The sequence below is a fragment of the Ovis canadensis genome, chromosome 20 (genome assembly GCF_042477335.2).
Source record: "Ovis canadensis isolate MfBH-ARS-UI-01 breed Bighorn chromosome 20, ARS-UI_OviCan_v2, whole genome shotgun sequence".
NCBI classification, from domain to species: domain Eukaryota; kingdom Metazoa; phylum Chordata; class Mammalia; order Artiodactyla; family Bovidae; genus Ovis; species Ovis canadensis.
Window position 1 is genome coordinate 45,193,693 of NC_091264.1, and position 21,721 is coordinate 45,215,413.

Genomic DNA, 21,721 nt, shown 5'->3' on the forward strand with positions numbered 1-21,721 from the left:
GGAGTCAATAGTCACAGATTAATGGGCATTCGAGGAAAACCTCTAGCATAAAAGAAGTGATTTCCTATTTGGACACACATATGGAAATTCCTGGCTACACCGGGGCAGAAACTCTGTAAGATGGTAAACAAAGAATATGAAAACTTCAGTTGTATAAAATTTTCTGACTTAATGATGTAATCAACATGTTGTGCCCAAACTTACTTTCAAATCTATTGTAAAATTAGGTCCAGATGATGTTAAGTTTGTACTTTTTGATCATAATGACTTTTCATCATAACATTTTATGATCAAGCTGTCTAATTCTAAAATACACCAGTTCAATTCCTCATTTGCATTCTGTGAGCTCCTTTTATTTTTTAGGGTAGTTTATTTGTTACTTTTATATTATTTATTTTTTGGCTCTGCTGGATCTTTGTTGCTGTGTGGGCTTTTCTCTAGTTGCAGAGAGCGAGGGCTACTCTCCAGTTGTGGTGTGCAGGCTTCTCATTGCAGAGGCTTCTCTTGTTGCTGAGCACGGGCTCTAGGGGGTCCAGGCTTCAGTAGCTGTGGCATGAGAGCTGAGTGGTTGTAGTCCCTAGGCTTTAAACCATAGGGTCCATAGTTGTGGACAGCAAGGAGATCAAATCAGTCAATTCTAAAGGAAATCAACCCTGAGTATTCATTGGAAGGACTGATGCTGAAGCTGAAACTCCAGTACTTTGGCTATCTGATGAGAAGAGCCGACTTTTGGGAAAAGACCCTGATGCTAGGAAAGATTGAGGGCAGGAGGAGAAGGGCGCAACAAAGAATGAGATGGTTGGATGGCATCACCAACTCAATGGACATGAGTTTGAGCAAACTTTGGGAGATGGTAAAGGATAAGGAAGTCTGGTGTGCTGCAGCACATGGGGTTGCAAAGAGTCAGACTCAACCTAGGACATGGGCCTCGACATGTGGGATCTTCTCGGCCCCCCAGATCGAACATGTGTCTCTTGCATTGGTGGGCAGATTCTCTACCACTGGGCAACCTAGGGAAGCCCTAGGGTAGCTTTTATTTTTAGTAATGTAAATTTTGTTTAACATACAGTTAAAGATCTGAAAAACTTCTATACTGAAAACGGATAAATATTTACAAGAAAAATTGAAGAAAATCTAAATAAAAGTAGAGATGCATTTATTGATTGGAAGAATCAGTATTTTAAGATGCTCATTTTTTCTCCCTATGATCAATAAATATAGTCCCAAACAAAAATCCAAGCCCAATTTTCCATAGATATTGGCGATATTATCCAAATATTTATATGAAATGCAAAAAATTGGAAGAGTCAAAATAATCTTGAGGAAGAACATACTTTATAGGAAAGACAAACAAGGTACTAGGACAGAATAGAGCCTAGCAGTTGATCCTCACATAAATATTCACTTTATTTTTGAATGTCACTAGGACAGTTTAATGGAAAAAATTCTTTTGAATAGAGCTGGTGTAATTGAATATCCATGTAGGAAAAAATGACACTTGACTATACTTCTTACCAGAATTAAATGTAAAAATAAAATTTGTTTTTTTCTTGTTATTTTACACTGCATAACAAATAGCCTTAAATTCTAGAGGCTTAAAAACAACAACTTATTATGCTCATTATTGTGTAGATGAGGAATTTGGACTCATTTCAGCTGCATAATGTCTGGGACCTCAACTACAATGGCTTAAAAGGCCTAAAACAGCTGTTACACCTCGTACGGGGCCTCATTTCTTCTCCACGTTACATCTTTCAGGAATAAAATGTGTAGTATGGTTTTAAACTCACAGGTCTGGTGTTTCATCTGAGATAGCTGAAATATCTGGGTGCTTACATGAACCACTTCTCTGCCAGAGTGGTCTCAGGGTAGTTAGATTTCTAACCTACTTGCTGGCTTCCCCTAGCCTGAGTGTTGCAAGAAACTATGATGGAAGGTTTAAAACTTTTTATGACTCAACTCCCAAAGTTCCAGAATGTTACTTTCACCACATCCTGTTGGTCAAGTGAATCACTAAGGGAAGCCAACATAGAAAGGAAGAATACATTCTTTCTGTTAAGGAAATTGCGTTATGTGTTCAGAGGAAAGAAATTGGTGGTGAACATCTTAGATACAATTTACTTCAAGCTTGGGGAAAATAACATAGAAAAATGTCTTTATGGCAAATAAAGACTTCTTAAACAGGGCACAAAAGTATTGACAATATACAACAAAATTTAAGTTAAAATTCATTAAAATTTTAAATTTCTGACCATCAAAAGATACTGTTGATTATCAAAAGGCAAGTCACTGAGTAATAGAGAAAATACTTACAACCCGTATACCTGATAAGAAAAACTCATATTTTGAATCTGTAAAGAATTCAAGCATCAGTACTAAAGAAGACTAAAAGGAATATTCTTACAATGTTGGTGGGAATGTAAATTGACACAGTCACTGTGGAGAACAGTACGGAAGTTCCTTAAAAACTAAAAATAGAACTACTATATGACCAAGCAATCCCACTATTGGGCATATACCCTGAGAAAACTATAATTCAAAAAGACACATGTACCCATATGTTCATTGCAGCACTGTTTACAAAAGTCAGGACATGGAAGCAACCTAAATGTTCATCAACAAATGAATGGATAAAGAATATATGGTATGTATAAACAATGAAATATTACTCAGCCATTAAAAAGAACGAAATTGGGTTATTAGTAGAGATGTGAATGGGGAGATGTGAATGGACCTAGAGCCTGTCATACAGAATGAAGTAAGTCAGAAAAAGAAAAACAAATATCATATATTAATGCATATATGTAGGATATAGAAAAACGGTATAGACAAACCTAGTTTCAGGGCAGGAATAGAGACCTGCATGTAGAGAATGGATGTGTGGATACAGTGGGGGAAAGGGAGGGTGAGATGAATTGGGAGATTAGGTCTGATATAAATACACTACCATGTATAACAGATAACTGATGAGAATCTCTGGTATAGCACAGGGAGCTCAGCTCAGTGCTTTGTGATGACCTAGCTGGATGGGATGGGTTGCAGGGGGGAAGGAGGCTCATGAGGGAGGGAATATATGTATACTATAGATGATTCACTTTATTGTACAGCAGAAACTAACACAACATTGTGAAGCAATTATATTTCAATCAAAAAACCTTATAGAATGCTGTATAACATAAACAAACAGAAAAGAAAAGGTATACTGAGTTGGATGATGCTGAAGTAAAGAAAACTAGAAAGAATTCAACATGGCCCCAAAGAAAACTGAGGCAAGTCATGAAAACATGGGAACACCTTTTTAGTTATATCTTAAATCCAGTTGCTTTAAAATTTTTTTCAATATTATGTAAGCTTATTTTCCCTAATCCATGTCATTCGGCAGAGACAGATCAAAAAGTAAATGGTAGAAAAATGTTCTACTTCTCATGCCATAGGCATATATATGGTTTCTGTCACATTTGAGACACACATCTGCACACTTGCACAAATCCAGGATATCTAGAATACTTTGGCATTTGGATTCTTGTAGAAACAGGAGCTTACTCATCTATGGCTGTCCTTATTTCTTGGACTTCAGAAATATGCTATTATTTAAAGAATAAATAAAACTAAATGTTCTTATTTAAGGAATATAGTATTAAAATGCAAGCAAGTTCCATTTCATTAGCCCTGAAAACTTACTGCTGGGGAAAGCAGAAAGGAAAATGGGATAGTTAAGGAAGCCTTACGGCTTCCCTGGTGGCTTAGATGGTAAAGAACTTGACTATATTGCAGGAGACCTGGCTTCTATTCCTGGGTCAGGACAATCTCCTGGAGAAGGGAATAGCTACCCACTCCAGTATTCTTGCCTGGAGAATTGCATAGACAGAGGAACCTGATTGGTTATAGTCCATGTGGTTGCAAAGAGTCAGATAGGACTGAGCAACTAACACTCATGTCACCAGTCATTTCTGGAGAAGGCTATGATGCATGGCTGAAGCTGTCCACATGCCTTTTTGTGAAGCAGAAGAAGAAGAAGAAGAAGAAGAAGAAGAAGAAAAGAAGTCCTTCCATAATTTATAGACTTCCTATTTACAGACTAAATGAGTATCTTTGAAGTGATTCATCTCAATCAGTTAAAGGCAGTTAGACTGTGATAAGTTAAAGATATATATGTAGGAGTAAAATGTAAGACAAAAGTAATGTAATGGATAGATGAAGTGGTAAAATATTATTTGAAGCCAGATTGTGATAAAGACGTATTCATGCTCATGCCCAGCTCTTGCAACCCATGCATGGTAATCTGCCAGGCTCCTCTGTCCATGGGATTTCCCAGGGAAGAATACTGGAGTGGGTTGTTATTTACTACATTAATAATGAACAGATGACATGATCCTCTACACAGAAAACCCTAAAGACACCACCAGAAAATTAATAGAGCTAATCAATGAGTATAGTAAAGTTGCAGAATACAAAATTAACACACAGAAATCCTTTGCATTCCTATACACTAACAATGAGAAAACAGAAAGAGAAATTATTCCATTCACCATTGCAATGAAAAGAAAAAGATACTTAGGAATAAATCTACCTAAAGAAACAAAAGACCTGTTTATAAAAAAACTGTAAAACACTGATTGAAAGAAATCAAAAATAACACAAATAGATGGAGAAATATACCATGTTCATGGATTGGAAGAGTCAATATAGTGAAAATGAATATACTAACTAAAGGAATCTATAGATTCAGTGCAATCCTTATCAAGCTACCAATGGTATTTTTCAGAGAACTAGAACAAATAATTTCACAATTTGTATGCAAATACAAAAAAACTCAGATAGCCAAAGCAATCTTGAGAAAGAAGAATGGAACTGAAGGAATCAACCTGCCTGACTTCAGACTATACTACAAAGCTACAGTCATCCAGACAGTGTGGTACTGGCACAAAGACAGAAATATAGATCAATGGAACAAAATAGAAAGCCCAGAGATAAGTCCACACACCTATGGACACCTCATCTTTGACAAAGGAGGCAAGAATGAATATACAATGGAGAAAAGACAATCTCTTTAACAAGTGGTGCTGGGAAAACTGGTCAACCACTTGTATAAGAATGAAATTGGAAAACTTTCTGACACCATACACAAAAATAAACTCAAAATGGATTAAAGATATAAATGTAAGACCAGAAACTATAAAACTCCTACAAGAAAACATAGGAAAAACACTCTCTGACATAAATCACAGCAGGGTCCTCTATGACCCATCTCCCAGAGTAATGGAAATAAAAGCAAAAATAAACAAATGGACCCTAATTAAAATTAAAAGCTTTTGCACAATGAAGGAAACTATAAGCAAGGTGAAAATACAACCTTCAGAATGGGAGAAAATAATAGCAAATGAAGCAACTGACAGTTAATCTCAAAAATATACAAGCAGCTCATGCAGCTCAATTCTGGAAAAATAAACAACCCAATCAAAAAATGGGCCAAAGAACTAAACAGACATTTCTCCAAAGAAGACATACAGATGGCTAACAAACACATAAAAAGATGCTTAACATCACTCATTATCAGAGAAATGCAAATCAAAACCACAATGAGGTACCATCTCATGCCGGTCAGAAAAAGTCTACAAACAATAAATGCTGGAGAGGGTGTGGAGAAAAGGGAACCCTCTTACACTGTTGGTGGGAATGCAAACTAGTACAGCCACTATGGAGAACAGTGTGGAGATTCCTTAAAAAACTGGAAATAGAACTGCCGTACGACCCAGCAATCCCACTGCTGGGCATATACACTGAGGAAACCAGAATTGAAAGAGACACATGTACCCCAGTGTTCATCACAGCACTGTTTACAATAGCTAGGACATGGAAGCAACCTAGATGTCCATCGGCAGATGAATGGAAAAGAAAGCTGTGGTACATATACACAATGGACTATTACTCAGCTATTAAAAAGATTGCATTTGAATCAGTTCTAATGAGGTGAATGAAACTGGAGCCTATCATACAGAGTGAAGTAAGTCAGAAAGAAAAGCACCAATACAGTATATTAATGCATATATATGGAATTTAGAAAGAGGGTAATTATGACCATATATGTGAGACAGCAAAAGAGACACAGATGTAAAGAACAGACGTTTGGACTCTGTGGGAGAAGGCGAGGATGGGATGATCTGAGAGAATAGCATTGAAACATGTATATTACCATATGTGAAATAGATCGCCAGTCCAGGTTCGATGCACAAGACAGCACACTCAGGACCAGTGCACTGGGACGACACTGAGGGATGGGATTGGTGGGGGTAGAGGAGAAGGGGGTTCAGGATGGGGAACATATGTACATCCATGGCTGATTCATGTAAATATATGGCAAAAACTGCCACAATATTATAAAGTAATTAGCCTCCAATTAAAACAAATAGATTTATTTACCAAAAAAAGGAGAGATACAGCTAGTAACACAAGATAGAATATAAAATGTAATTATAAACATTCATTAATAAAAAGAAAGCAGGAAAAGAGGGGAAAAGAAAAAACAGATGAATGAAATAGGAAACAATAAGTATGACAGATGACAGATTTAAATGCAAGCATATTGATAATCACATTAAATGTAATTGAAGAAAGAATACAAAAAAATCCTCAACTTTCACTTTAAAGAACTAGGAAATAAGAACAAATGGAAAGTCAATATTAGCAGAGGTAAAGGAAATAACAAAATATCAAATTTCAGTAGAAGTGAAATCAATAAAATAGAAAACAAAAAATGTTTTAAAAACTATGAAACCAAAAGTATGTTTTTTTGGGTTTATCAATTGATAAACCTCTTACCCAGAATGACTGGGGGGAGGGAGACACAATTACCAATATTGAGTAGGTGCCCAATATGCTATTGGAGATCAGTGGAGAAATAACTCCAGAAAGAATGAAGGGAGGGATGGATGGAGCCAAAGCAAAAACAATACCCAGTTGTGGAAGAGACTGGTGATAGAAGCAAGGTTCGATACTGTAAAGAGCAATATTGCATAGGAACCTGGAATGTTAGGTCCATGAATCAAGGCAAATTGGAAGTGGTTCAACAGGAGATGACAAGAGTGAACATCGACATTCTAGGAATCGGTGAACTAAGATGGACTGGAATGGGTGTATTTAACTCAGATGACCATTATATCTACTACTGTGGGCAGGAATCCCTTAGAAGAAATGGAATAGCCATCATAGTCAACAAAAGAGTCTGAAATGCAGTACTTGGATGCAATCTCAAAAACGATAGAATGATCTGTGTTTGTTTCCAAGGCAAACCATTCAGTATCACAGTAATCCAAGTCTATGCTCCAACCAGTAACGCTGAAGAAGCTGAAGTTGAACAGTTCTATGAAGACCTAGAAGACCTTCTGGAACTAACACCCCAAAAAGATGTCCTCTTCATTATGGGGGACTGGAATGCAAAAGTAGGAAGTCAAGAAACACCTGGAGTAACAGGCAGATTTGGCTTTGGAGTACAGAACAAAGCAGGGCAAAGGCTAATAGAGTTCTGCCAAGAGAACGCACTGGTCATAGCAAACACCCTCTTCCAACAACACAAGAGAAGACTCTACACATAGACATCACCAGATGGTCAACTGAATCATCTGAATCAGATTGATTATATTCTTTGCAGCCAAAGATGGAGAAGCTCTATACAGTCAGCAAAAACAAGACTGGGAGCCGACTGTGGCTCAGATCACGAACTCCTTATTGCCAAATTCAGACTGAAATTGAAGAAAGTGGAGAAAACCACTAGACTATTCGCTGTACAGTGGTTAAATAAATGTTTGCAGAGTTGTAAAGTAACAGAAAAATCACACGTGAAAAAAAAAACCCTGGTGTGTTTTATTGATATGGAAGGCAATATTTAAGTATATTTTAAGCATATTCTGTATTAAATATTTTAAACATATGTATTAACCATATTGAACATAATAAAATTATATTAAATTTAAATTATATTTAAAACAATATGTTTAAATTAATAAAAGTATTAAACTATAATTATTTTAAGTATATAAAATAAACTTTTTAAAGTTTCAAAATTTCAGATATAGTACATTTCCATTTCTATGGTTTACATAAATATGCAAAGATAATTGGAGAGTTTGAAGAAAGTGGATTTTCAATCTTCTAAATTAAGAAAAGTTAATATAACCATATAAAAATGTAACATACAACCATGAGTATATGTTACCTTAACATTTAAAAGGGTTAAATAAAATTTTGGAAATAAATAAATGTAATTTGACTGAAGTTTAATATTTAGGTTAGTCTCTAGAACAATTGTAACCTCCCAAAGAATACAAACGTTTGCATCACATCCCTAAAATATAAAAATTATTACAAGCAGTTGCAGACATGTGGTATACAGCCCATGATTTTGCTTTGTAAAACAGAATCACATTGATCCAGAGCTCCACTGCTGCCCAGTTTTCTGACCCACATTAATGTAACCACATAATTAAATTCATCACCTCATTATTTCCTCACAATACCCAGGAATTTGGTAGGGAATAAATAATTTTGGCTCTTTCAGTTTGACATTTAGATAGAGAAAACATATGATTTTCAAAATCAAAGCAGGAAAATGATTTGTAGATCTGAGACCAAAAATCTATTACACTAAAAACTTTCATTTCCCTGTAAATGAAACTTCACTTTGATTCTGTAAGCTCAAATGGAACTTGTAAGCAAAAAATATTTTTAAACAGATGGCTAGGTTTTTAAAAAAAGAAAACACATTAGCTTGATTTCCTTCTTGGTATTTTTCAAGGTAACAGTGTGAATAAGTTTGGGAAAAGGTTAGATGTAATAGTACATTGCTTTCTATGATTAAATATTTTGTGGTTGTTTATATGAACATAAAATTGATAAATCCAAACAACCAAAAAGAAATGCAGGCTTTTGTTTGAGTCATTTGCTTTCTTCTTGTCTTCTAAGTGAAAAGAAAATATAACCTGCCAATTATTTCACTGAACAAGTGACTTATTTGTCTTAACAGTTATGTTCTAAAGGAGATCAGAAAGAAGAGATGAAATTATAGATTGAAAAAAACTGAAGGATGTGAAATGTTTGGATCTATTGTGAAAAGTAGTTTCTCTTAGGCCATTTCTGTTTTCTTGTAATATTCACACATGGCCACATTCACTTATGTGTTTCCCTCTGGATGATTACAGAAAATCTGAAGGGATTCTTAAGGTCATGATGAGTTCAATGAGTACTATTTACAACTAGAGCAAGAGGGAGAGCGATTTTCAACTTCTGCTGCTCTTTACACAAGTTGGAAGGAAAACAAGACCCTAGAGATCTCATTATAAAGACAGAATTGGACTACTGATAACCATGATCTTGTTTTCTCTATGTCCACAGGGATTCAGCTCTTTGAACAGGAGAGCTGATTAACATGCTCTCCCCATGCTGCATGCAGTTATTAAAAAGTTTCAAATGAGTTTCATTATCACTCACAAAATGGAGCAATCTCTAGGGTTACGTCTTAGTGGAGAATCAGTCAGTTAAGGACCGATTGCAGTGGAAAGCTAACGTGACTCAGCTCCCATCACTGTTGTTTCCCTTTGCTTTACAGTTGCCTCTAAGAGCTACTCAGCAGCCCTGAGGATTTACCCAACAACATCATGCGCACCATCAAATCTGAATCTCAACTTTCCCAACATAACTAGAATAATGATCCCTTTGCTTGTAAATGGCATTTTGTTGAATAGAAATTTAGTGGGAGTTTCTAGGAGACCTATTCTCTGATCAGTGACTTTTTGTAGTTCTTTTTTGCTTAATCTTCAGCAGCAATCCCCATAAAAACTCTCAGTGCAGAATTACTCTGGGGATTCAGTAAACTTTTATTTATCAAATATATTTACAGGCATTGTGAAAGACAATTGGTATATAAATAAACATCATGTTATCTGTCTTTGAGGATTTCATAAGGAAAGTAAGGAGGATGATAAAGAAAAGTTACAACATTGTGCCAAAAGTACCACCCTATGTAAGACAGAGAAAGAGATGAACATTGTGTTATTGACTCTATTGTATTTTTTAATTGCACATTATTTCAAACCTCCACCCCTAGTCCTAGGTTTTCTCACCAGTGAAATAGGAGTGTTACCTGGGTTAGTGTAGGAATGAGGCTTGACCTTGTAATCTTCTTTTTTGGGCTTTATGACTTGAAGGACCTTTTAACTTATAGGGTATTGACTAATTCTAGGAAGATGTATGAAGGTATGAATCTTGATGGGAGGTGTGCTATGAATTCTGCCAACATCAGTTGGAGATTTTTCCCATAAAGAAGGTGGTAGCTGATTTCATTTGGGACAAATGAACAGTGCTTCCAAAATCAGTTCCAATCCTGTCAGAGACCGACAATAAAAGATGTCTAAGAAGCATTTAACTCACCTGGTTGATTACTTTGATGACAAGTATCCATTTCTAGAACATTTTTCCCCTTTTGAGAAAAAGAAATTTTGGCATGATACTTCTAGGCATCTCAGCCGAATAAATGGATAGAGTGGAGGTAAGAGTCTGTATCTCTCTATAGGCCTAAGCTAAAGGAAATAAGTTCAGAGATAGGAATCTCTTGACGTTCATTGGAGATCCCTACTGTGTGAAATTACTCAGTTCTCTCAGTCAGGGGCTGTTTTATTGTAGTGAGGCTGAGCACCCAGAGTGTGGCTCCAGATCAATTAGGACTAGAAGAGATTCATCCTCAATCAGGAATAATGTTTCTCTAAGCTAATGTTGAAGGGGACTTCCCTGGTGGCTCAGTCGGTAAAGATTCTGCCTGCAATGCAGGAGACAGGAGTTCGATACCTGAATTAGGAAGGTCCTATGGAGAAGGAAATGGCAACCCACTCCAGTATTCTTACTTGGGAAATCCCATGGACAGACGAGCCTGGTGGGCTACAATCCATGGGGTCACAAGAGTTGGACATGACTTTGTGACTAAAGGATTGGGAAGAGCATCTAAAGTTCCTCAGAACACTGTCTTTGAGAACTGGGAGGACTTTGGAAAGATGGGTAGAGGTCTAAAGTTTGCAACAATATTGAATAGCAGAAACTAGGAGGGTTTAGTTTCACTTAGGAGGTGTCGTTTACTGTAATTAAGAATTTTGCTCATCTTCGTTATAGTTGACTCATCTAGAAGGGGGAAAAGGCAGTTTTGCCAGATTAACTAAATCTGCATTGGACACAGTTTCTTATTCTGTCCTGGTCCCCTTTTGACAAGACGGGAGAGTCTCAGTTCAGCCTATTAATAAACATAGAGTTAAGAGCTACCTGAGCAGAATGAATATCTGAAGGAATATCAGAATTTTCAATAAAAATGATTTGAAGACCATTGTAATAGTCATGACCAGGTTCATCAGATTTGTGTGTGCAAGCCTGCTCCCATCAACAAAATTGAAAAAGCCAATCGTTTGATGATGCTGCCTAGCATTTGCCCAAGCCTGAGTATATAAATTAGTGGACTGGTCTCCCAGTTGTAATTCTAGAAACCTTTTGGAATTTTCCCAAGTGAGTGAGTTATCATTCAGTGCTAGGCCTGGCCTTCACTGCATAAAAACTAGCTGATACTAAGTCAGAGAACTCAGATTGATAGATTTGAATGACTGCATTAAATTCCTCAGCAAATCTGTGAAAATATTTCGTTTCTTTGGGAAAATCCTTGACTTCAGTTCAAATTTGAGGTCTAGTCCTTGGAATATAGGAAACTGTTTAGCTTCTGGACTCTCAGAAGGCTTACATTTAAGGGGACAGGTTCTGATAATTCAGAGGAATGGGGAGTGGGGAGAGTTTCCAAGAGAAGGGGAAGTTTTGGTGGGGAACTTGAGGATATAGTAAAGGAACAGGTGTCACAGAAAGAAAAGAAGAAAATGATGTCAAAAGTGCTTGAGACAAAGAAGCCAAGCAAGAAAAGCCTGAGCCTTCAGGAGCCATTTTATCTTTCCTTAATCATTTCTTTGCCTTGGTTAATTTTAAAATCTTATTTTGCAAAGGGGAAATTTTAGACTGCAGACTTGAGGGAAGCCTCAAAATATCTAAAATAACTATTTCATTCAGTTCTTGAAATTTACTGTGTTATCATAGCCCAATTCAGTTTTGAGGAAACTAAGTTTAGGGATTTCAAAAGTCCCCCATAATGACCATTAATATTCCAAATTGCCTTTTGTCATGTCTGTCCATTTAGTTACAAATGTGCAGAAGGAAAGGCCACAGTTGGGCCAGAGTCCCTGTTCAGTTGAGTTCAGTCACTCAGTCGTGTCTGACTCTGTGACCCCATGAACTGTACCACACCAGGCTTTCCTGTCCATCACCAACTCCCAGAGCTTGCTCAAACTCATGTACATTTTCAGTGATGCCATCCAACGATCTCATCCTCTGTTTCTCTCTTCTCCCACCTTCAATCTTTCCCAGTATCAGGGTCTTTTCAAATGAGTCTATTCTTCACATCAGGTGACCAAAGTATTGGAGTTTCAGCTTCAGCATCTGTCCTTCCAATGAGTATTCAGGACTGATTTTCTTTAGGATGAATTGGTTGATCTTGCAGTCCAAGGGACTCTCAAGACTCTTCTCGAACACCATAGTTCAAAAGCATCAATTCTTTGCCACTCAGCCTTCCTTATAGTCCAGCTCTCACATCAATAATGACTACTGGAAAAACTGTAACTTTGACTAGATGAGCATTTGTCAGCAAAGTAATGTCTCTGCTTTTTAATATGCTGCCTAGGTTTGTCATGGCTTTTCTTCCAAGGAGCAGGCATCTTTTAATTTCATGGCTGCAATCATCATCTGCAGTAATTTTGGAGCCCAAAAAAATAGTCTCTACTGTTTCCGTTGTTTCCCCATCTACTTGCCATGAAGTGATAGGACTGGATGCCTTGATCTTAGTTTTTTGAATGTAGAGTTTTAAGCCAGCTTTTCATTTTCCTCTTTCACTTTCATCAAGAGGCTCTTTAGTTCTTCTTCGCTTACTGCCATAAGGGTGGTGTCATCTGCCTATCGGAGATTACTGATATTTCTCAAGGCAATCTTGATTCCAGCTTGTGCTTCATACAGCCCAGCATTTCACATAATATACTCTGCATAGAAGTTAAATATGCAAGGTGACAATATGCTGCCCTGACATACTCCTTTCCCAATTTGGAACCAGTCCATTTTTCCATGTCCAGTTGCTTCTTGACCTGCATACAGATTTCTCAGGAGGCAGGTCAGGTGGTCTTGTATTCCCATCTTTTTCAGAATTTTCCACAGCTTGTTGTCATCCACACAGTCAAAGGCTTTGGCATAGTCAATAAAGCAGTTTATTGGTGGTTTTCTGGAACTCTCTTGCTTTTTCCATGATTCAGTGTATGTTGACAATTTGATCTTTGGTTCCTCTGCCTTTTCTAAATCGAGCTTGAACATCTGGAAGTTCACGGTTCACATACTGTTGAAGCCTGGCTTGGAGAATTTTGAGGATTATTTTACTAGTGTGTGAGATAAGTGCAATTGTGCGGTAGTTTGAGCATTCTTTGGCATTGCCTTTCTTTGGGATTGGAATGAAAACTGACCTTTTCCAGTCCTGTGGCCACTGCTGAGTTTTCCACATTTGCTGGCATATTGAGTGCAGCACTTTCACAGCATCATCTTTTAGGATTTGAAATAACTCAACTGGAATTCCATCACCTCCACTAACTTTGTTCATAGTGATGCTTCCTAAGGCCCACTTGATTTCGCATTCCAGGATGTCTGGCTCCAGGTGAGTGAATGATCATATCATCATGATTATCTGGGTTGTGAAGATCTTTTTTGTATAATTCTTCTGTGTATCCTTGCCACCTCTTCTTAATATCTTCTGCTTCTGTTAGGTCCATACCATTTATGTCCTTTATTGTGCCCATTTTTGCATGAAATGTTCCCTTAGTGTCTCTAATTTTCTTGAAGAGATCTCTAGTCTTTCCCATTCTATTGTTTTCCTCTATTTCTTTACACTGATCGCTGAGGAAGGCTTTCTTATCTCTCCTTGCTATTCTTTGGAACTCTACATTCAAATGGGTATATCTTTCCTTTTCTCCTTTGCCTTTCACTTCTCTTCTTTCCTCAGCTATTTGTAAGGCTTCCTCAGACAGCCAGTTTGCTTTTTTGCCTTTCTTTTTCTTGGGGATGATCTTGATCCCTATTTCCTGTACAATGTCATGAACCTCCATCCATAGTTCTTCAGGCACTCTATCAGATCTAATCCCTTGAATCTATCTGTCATTTCCACTGTATAATTGTAGGAGATTTGATTTAGGTCATATGTGAATGATCTAGTGGTTTTCCCTGCTGCTGCTGCTGCTGCTGTGTTGCTTCAGTCATGTCCCACTCTGTGCGACCCCATAGATGGCAGCCTACCAGGCTCCCCCGTCCCTGGGATTCTCCAGGCAAGAACACTGGAGTGGGTTGCCATTTCCTTCTCCAATGCATGAAAGTGAAAGTGAAGTCGCTCAGTCGAGTCCGATTCTTATCGACCCCATGGACTGCAACCCACCAGGCTCCCCTGTCCATGGGATTTTCCAGGCAAGAGTACTGGAGTGGGGTGCCATTGCCTTCTCCAGTGGTTTTCCCTACTTTCTCCAACTTAAGTCTGAATTTGGCAATAAGGAGTTCATGATCTGAGACACAGTCAGTTCCTGGTCTTGTTTTTCTGACTGTATAGAGCTTCTCCATCTTTGGCTGCAAAGAATACAATCAATCTGATTTCAGTATTGACCATCTGGTGATGTCCATGTGTAGAGTCTTCTCTTGTGTTCTTGGAAGAGGGTGTTTGCTATGACCAGTGCATTCTCTTGGCAAAACTCTATTAGCCTTTGCCCTGTTTCGTTATGTAGTCCAAGACCAAACTTGCCTGTTACTCCAGGTGTTTCTTGACTTCCTACTTTTGCATTTCAGTCTCCTATAATGAAAAGGAAATCTTTTGGGGGTGTTAGTTTGGATGTTAGTAAATCATCTCTAGGCTACTTCTATCTTCCCAGGTGGTGTTAGTAAACAACATGCCTGCCAGTGCAGGAGACATAAGAGATGCACTTTCAATCCCTGGGTCAGGAAAATCCCCTGGAAAAGGGCATGGCAACCCACTCCAATATTCATGCCTGGAGAATCCCATGGACCCAGGAAAGTCTGGTGTGCTGCAGCCCACAGGGTCACAGAGTCAGACACAACTAAACTGACTTAGCTCACATGCATTAGGTTACTTATAAGACCTAATATAATGCACATACTTTATAAATAGTTGGGCAGCAAATTTAAGTTTGCTTCTTGGAATTTTATATAATTTTTTTTCCAAATATTTTCCATCCTCAGATGCAGAACCAACAGATAAGAAGGAGCAATTGTATAAGCCAAAGTCACCAGTACAAATTTTATTCATCCCAAAATTGTCTACCTTGTTAACACTACCTTAAATTATTTTACTACTATTTTGTTGATACAATGATGTGAATTTAATCATGGGAATGTAAGTTTTGAATTATTATTCAATATGTATTTTAACTTTGCTCACTTATTCTACAGCTCTCAAGACAGTGTTAATGAAAGGTTTTGCTATGCCTGTTGCTATATAACTGTCAATAAAATGAGGTCTGAGATATAGATATAAATATCAATGTGAAAAAAATGCTCGAATCTTCAAGAGAAAAGACAAGTTTCTTAACATCTATTTAGCAAGCTTCCATGTGTTTACATAATCCAATATAATAGTCCATTGTTAGTATTCACGTGTACAAAAATTACCTAGAAGAATACAGAGGCATTAAAGTTGTAACTCTGTGGAATAGGAAAAGGGAGAGTGTAAATCAGACATTAATATTTAACTTTACTCCTGCCCATTGTATTTTTAATAAAGTATTATAATACCTATCTTAATAAAATTTATTATGTATTATATAATGAACTTTAAACATCTTACTTGTACTCTGCTTTTTTACTCTGCTTTTTACTATAAGGATTAGTATTTCTTTAGACTTTAATACCATAAGAAAACAAACCTGATATAAGTATAGTTTTTATCTCTTAGTAGATCCTTGATTAAAGATCTGGATTACGGTTCTACACAGAGATTTTCTAAAGGGAGTGTTGGGCACCTGTTTGAAAAATTTTAAAAAGTGCCTGATTATAAGAATTTTGAAAAGCAAGACCAATGTGTACCTAAGGATATTTCAATTTATGCTGCTGCTGCTGCTAAATTGCATCAGTTGTGTCCGACTCTGCACGACCCCATAGATGGCAGCCCACCAGGCTCCCCCATCCCTGGGATTCTCCAGGCAAGAATACTGGAGTGGGTTGCCATTTCCTTCTCCAATGCATGAAAGTGAAAAGTGAAGGTAAAATCTCTCCGTCGCGTCTGACTCTTCGCGGCCCCATGGACTGTAGCCTACCAGGCTCTTCCGTTCATGGAATTTCTCAGGCAAGAGTACTGGAGTGGGGTGCCATTGCCTTCTCCATTTCAATTTATACTGCTTAGCTAAATATAAACCATTGTCATCTTCTTTCCTGTACATCAGTGACATTGCAACTAATTCATGACTGAGATTCAATAACTCATAATGAGAGGTTCAACAAAGTCTTAAAATTTTTTTAAAGCTTTTGCTATGGAAAGAGTTTCCAGATAAGAAAGACAAAAGTAGTTTACATCTTGCCACTAAGTCACAACTGGGCAAGATAACAGCTTTGGAAAGCAATTTAATCCTCTGAAACATTGGAATTTACATTCCAAAACTGCTTTCCATTTCCATTTCATTTCATTTACATTTACATTTCTTAAGAAATTACCACACCTCTGTGAATGTATAAAGTTCTAAACACTTCTTTTTGCTGGAGCATAAGAATAAATAATAATTTATTACTAAATTATTCATTTTTTTTCACACAACATTGTAAGTTAGCTTAGACCAGAGAAGGAAGTTTTGTTTGCATTTCACCAGAGATTAATTTGGGCAGAAATTTTAACTGGGAAGCTCAGAGAGGTCATTTTCTCAAGTTAGTACATACATGAAATCACTGCAGATGATGATGGCAGCCATGAAATTAAAAGATGCTTACTCCTTGGAAGGAAAGTTATGACCAACCTAAACAGCATATTAAAAAGCCAAGACATTAATTTGCCAACAAATGTCCGTCTAGTCAAGGCTATGGTTTTTCCTGTGGTCATGTATGGATGTGAGGGTTGGACTGTGAAGAAGGCTGAGCACCGAAGAATTGATGCTTTTGAACTGTGGTGTTGGAGGAGACTCTTGAGAGTCCCTTGGACTGCAAGGAGATCCAATCAGTCCACCCTAAAGGAGATCAGTCCTGGGTGTTCAATGGAAGGACTAATGCTGAAGTTGAAACTCCAATACTTTGGCCACCTCATGCGAAGAGTTGGCTCATTGAAAAAGACCCTGATGCTGGGAGGGATTGTGGGCAGGAGGAGAAGAGGACGACAGAGGATGAGATGACTGGATGGCATCACCAATTCGATGGACATGAGTTTGGGTAAACTCCAGGAATTGGTGATGGACAGGGAGGCCTGGCATGCTGCAATTCATGGGGTCGCTAAGAGTCGGACACAACTGAGCGACTGAATTGAACTGAACTGAACAGACTGAAGGTTAGAATGCAAGACCGTTATACTCTAAAATTTTAATTTGCAGTAGAGATAACAAATATATACAATGTTATAAACAATTAATGAAATTAAGAGGCTGAGTCAAATTTTTCTAAACTATAATGCTAAAACAGTCCATAAGCGGAGCGCTCAGTATACCCAAATTTCAATGTTTTACAGAATCTTTTTTAGAAAAGTGTTCTACATACCTTCATTTTAAGCACTAGCAATAGGATGATTTGTGTGTCTGTATGTGTCCAAGAACCTCTGAATTCTAATAGCACTAATTAGAAGCATGTGGAGTTAACAGCCTCTTCATAAGCTATTCAGTTATAAAATGGATATGATTAAGTTTGTTCAATCCTCTGTTCCAGTCTTTAAGTGGCAAATTATGAGCTCTCCATTCTGGATTAACTCAGAAAATAGAAGAATAGGAATAAAATCTTGCAGACAATCAGAATAGATTTTTCCAGCATCTCATTGCAAAGCCTTATGGTAGTAACTGCTATTTTCAGAATTGTCCTCACCAGATTTGCAAAATAAATGAGGATAGGAAACTTTCTCTGTTAATATTGGTGTGTGCTCTGGCTTAAGGGAAAGCAGCAGTTCTCCTGTGTTTAATGGTAATTGACCATGATATCCAATGGGAAGAGATAGAGAGGAGCTAGCTTTCCGTGAAGTAGTATTTCGTTTTTAGCTTAGATTTACTCCACAACACCCTTTCTCTAGAGACTGTCTTAACTTTTTCCAAGACAAAAAAGAATGATGATAGAGATTAAAATGCTTTATCAAATACTGTTTGGAGTTTGTGCTATCAAATTTGGCTTTAGTTTTTTTTGTTGTTGTTGTTGTAAGCTAAGTTAGAGAAGTCACATGGAAAAGAAAACTGAAATTCTATCTGAGGTCAGTTTCTATATAGTAAAATAAACTTCTGTTTAATTTATCATAGAAATATTTTTGTTACCTTGATTTACATAAAGAAGTTTTATTTATTATATCCAAATGTTTTTTTTTTTCATAGATTCTTGCTTAGTGTCTAGCATTTCTAGGCTTAGTTAAGAAGCTGTCTTTGGTTTAATCTAGTTTCCTAGATTCGGGATAAGGACAACATTTTAAAAATGATTTATATTTTTCTAAAGTCTCTTCTATCAGGATTTATTCTTATATGTTGTGCTATGAGGTTTCATATGAGTAGACACATGAAAAACATGTCTATAATTATGAAAAAAGCTAGTACCTACAATACAAAAAGTTTTTACAAAGTCTAAGAAAAGATACAAATAACACAGTAGAAAAATGTCAAATAATATGAACATACAACTCAGAATAGCAAACTGTGTGAGATTTTAAATTTCCAAATAATCAGGGAAATATATTAAAGTAATGATGATGATCACTTACTAGATTGAAAAAAAAAAAATGTAACCAGCAGTAACTCCCAGTCCTAACTTCACTGAAGGAAAATGGCTACTCTCAGAAATTCTGGGTAGAAATTCAAAGTGTCACTAGATTTTTAGAAATAAATAGGACAGTTAATATCCATCAACCTAGCTATAGCATTCATGAAAATTTATCCTATGGATTAAGTTATCAGTATATAAGGGACACAGGAACAAGGAGTTTTATTGTAACAATGTTTGAAACAGCCAAAGACGGAGAAAAATTTACTCCCTGGAAGAAGAATTGACTGAATAATAATCTACACCAGCAATTTGCCAGCAATATTACTGAGTGAGAAAATAAACATGCAAGAACGATTGAACGACATAATCTTTCAAAAAGAAAAGTTATTTTGGCTGTGCTGGTCTTTGTTGCTGCCGCAAGCTTTTCTCTAGTTGGAGAGAACAGGGGCTACTATTTTTAGCGGTGCACGGGCTTCTCACTACGGTGACTTCTCTTGTTGTTGACACGACTGAAGCAACTTAGCAGCAGCAGCATAAGATTATATGAGAATGAAGAAAATAAGGAGGGACACTTATTAGATGCTTAACATGGACAATCCATAGGGAATAGAGGCTGATATCTGTGGAAGAAGGAAAGCTCAAGTAAAACAAGAAAACAAAAAAAATTAAGATCTAATCCCCCCCCAAAAAATGTATAATAACTCAGGACTTCACAAACCAGTAACAGAGCTCACCTCTGAGTGGGCTGCTGCTGCTGCTAAGTCGCTTCAGTCGGTCCGACTCTGTGCGACCCCATAGACGGCAGCCCACCAGGCTCCCCCGTCCCTGGGATTCTCCAGGCAAGAGTACTGAAGTGGGGTGCCATTGCCTTCTCCTCTGAGTGGGCATGAGGATGTAATTAGTCAGGGGAAAAATGTTCCTTTTAGTGTAGAAATTCCTTTTTTGTTTTCACAAGTTCTTATAATGATTAATTTAAAGGAAATAGTAATTTGAAAAGAAAATAGAAGACCAAACAAATTAGAAAATATGAATATAGAAAGTCTTTAGTTTGCTGAACAGATGAAGATAAATAAACCAAAAAATTTCAGTAGTCCTTAAAGTAAAAAGTTAAAAATAATGCCCAGATAACAAGGGCCTGGAAATAGGAAATAATCTGCAGAGTTTAACAGTAATAGCAACAATATCTCATTAGTGCTCACTAACCTCAACAACACCCTTTAAAACAGCCACACTTTTGTCTTCATTTTGTTGATGCAGAAATTGAGACATAGAGAAGTTCAAACTTCTTAAAATTCACAGAGTATTTTAGAAAACTGGAGATATGCTATGAAATGGTTATTGAATTTTATCAAATGCTTGGACTGAAAGTATAGGTTTTCTTTCCAATTTAAAAAAAATTGACATATATCACTGATTTTCAAATGTTATATCACTCTATTCCTATGATAAACCCTATATGTTGACAATATGTTATACTTTCTATGTAACACTAGATTAAATTTGGTAATGACTGTTTAGGATTTTTGTATGTGTTTTCATGAGCCATCCATCTGTAATTTTCCTTTCTTGTAATGTCTTTGTCAGATTTGTTACCCAAATTATGGTGGCCTTATAAAATGAGTCATAAAATTTTATCAGTTATCTATTTTCAGAATAACTGTGTAAGAAATAACCACAAAATCTCAGGGCATACAAAAATAACAAGATGAAAAGTGATATGATAATCTGATTAATAAGCATTTATTGAGCTGTCTTCTCATGGCTTTTAATTTAAAATCACAGTGAGTATAAACATGTATATATATATACACACATACACAAGCATATGTATAATATTTATTTCTCTTGGAGGAAGTTTAAGCACCATAGCTAAGAGATAAACAATTGTGCACAATGAATGAATCTTGATGTTCATTTCTACTTGCTCTATGAAAGAGATCAGTCTATGAAGATGAAGCACAGTTTAGTGAAAGGAAGAATCTATAGAGAATGAAAATGAAACCTTTCTATTTTTATTACAGAGAATATTCTGTTATTCCTAGGAGATAGCAGAACAATTAGAATACAGTTGATTATTCCTACTTCATATGTAAATAAGTAACCTAAGTAAACTTTTTTTTTGATTTAGTGATTTTTATTTTCAATTTTTTAAAGCCACAAACTATTAATATTTTAAAGGGTTTGTATTTTCTGTCCCCTCTTTCACTAAGAATGTCACTCCTACACTCTACCTATAAAATCATGCCCCTGGGTTTAAATGATTTCAGGTTATCATGTATCGATGAGTTTATTACATGGCTACTGCAGCTTTTTTGTTGTTTGGTATAGTTTTGATATATTTTGTTGTTTAGACCAAATCACGTCCGAATCTTTTGCGACCCCTTGGACTATAACCCACCAGATTTTTAAAACTACATTATAAATTAAGTAAAATGTGACTCTGGACCATCATAATGTAATTAAGAACACAGTGAACTTTTCCCTTTGAAATAAGACACTCACTATTCCTTATAATCTATAATAGTGATTCTAAATTTTCCTGAGAAGAGTGCTATGAAAATTGTTCCTTATAGGGGAAAAAAGGGAAAATTTGAAAAGTATTAGGTGAGAATTCCATAGGGAGCTTCCAAAATTGATATATTCATAGAGAATTATACTCTGTATCTTGATTTCTTGCCTCCACTTCAAGATA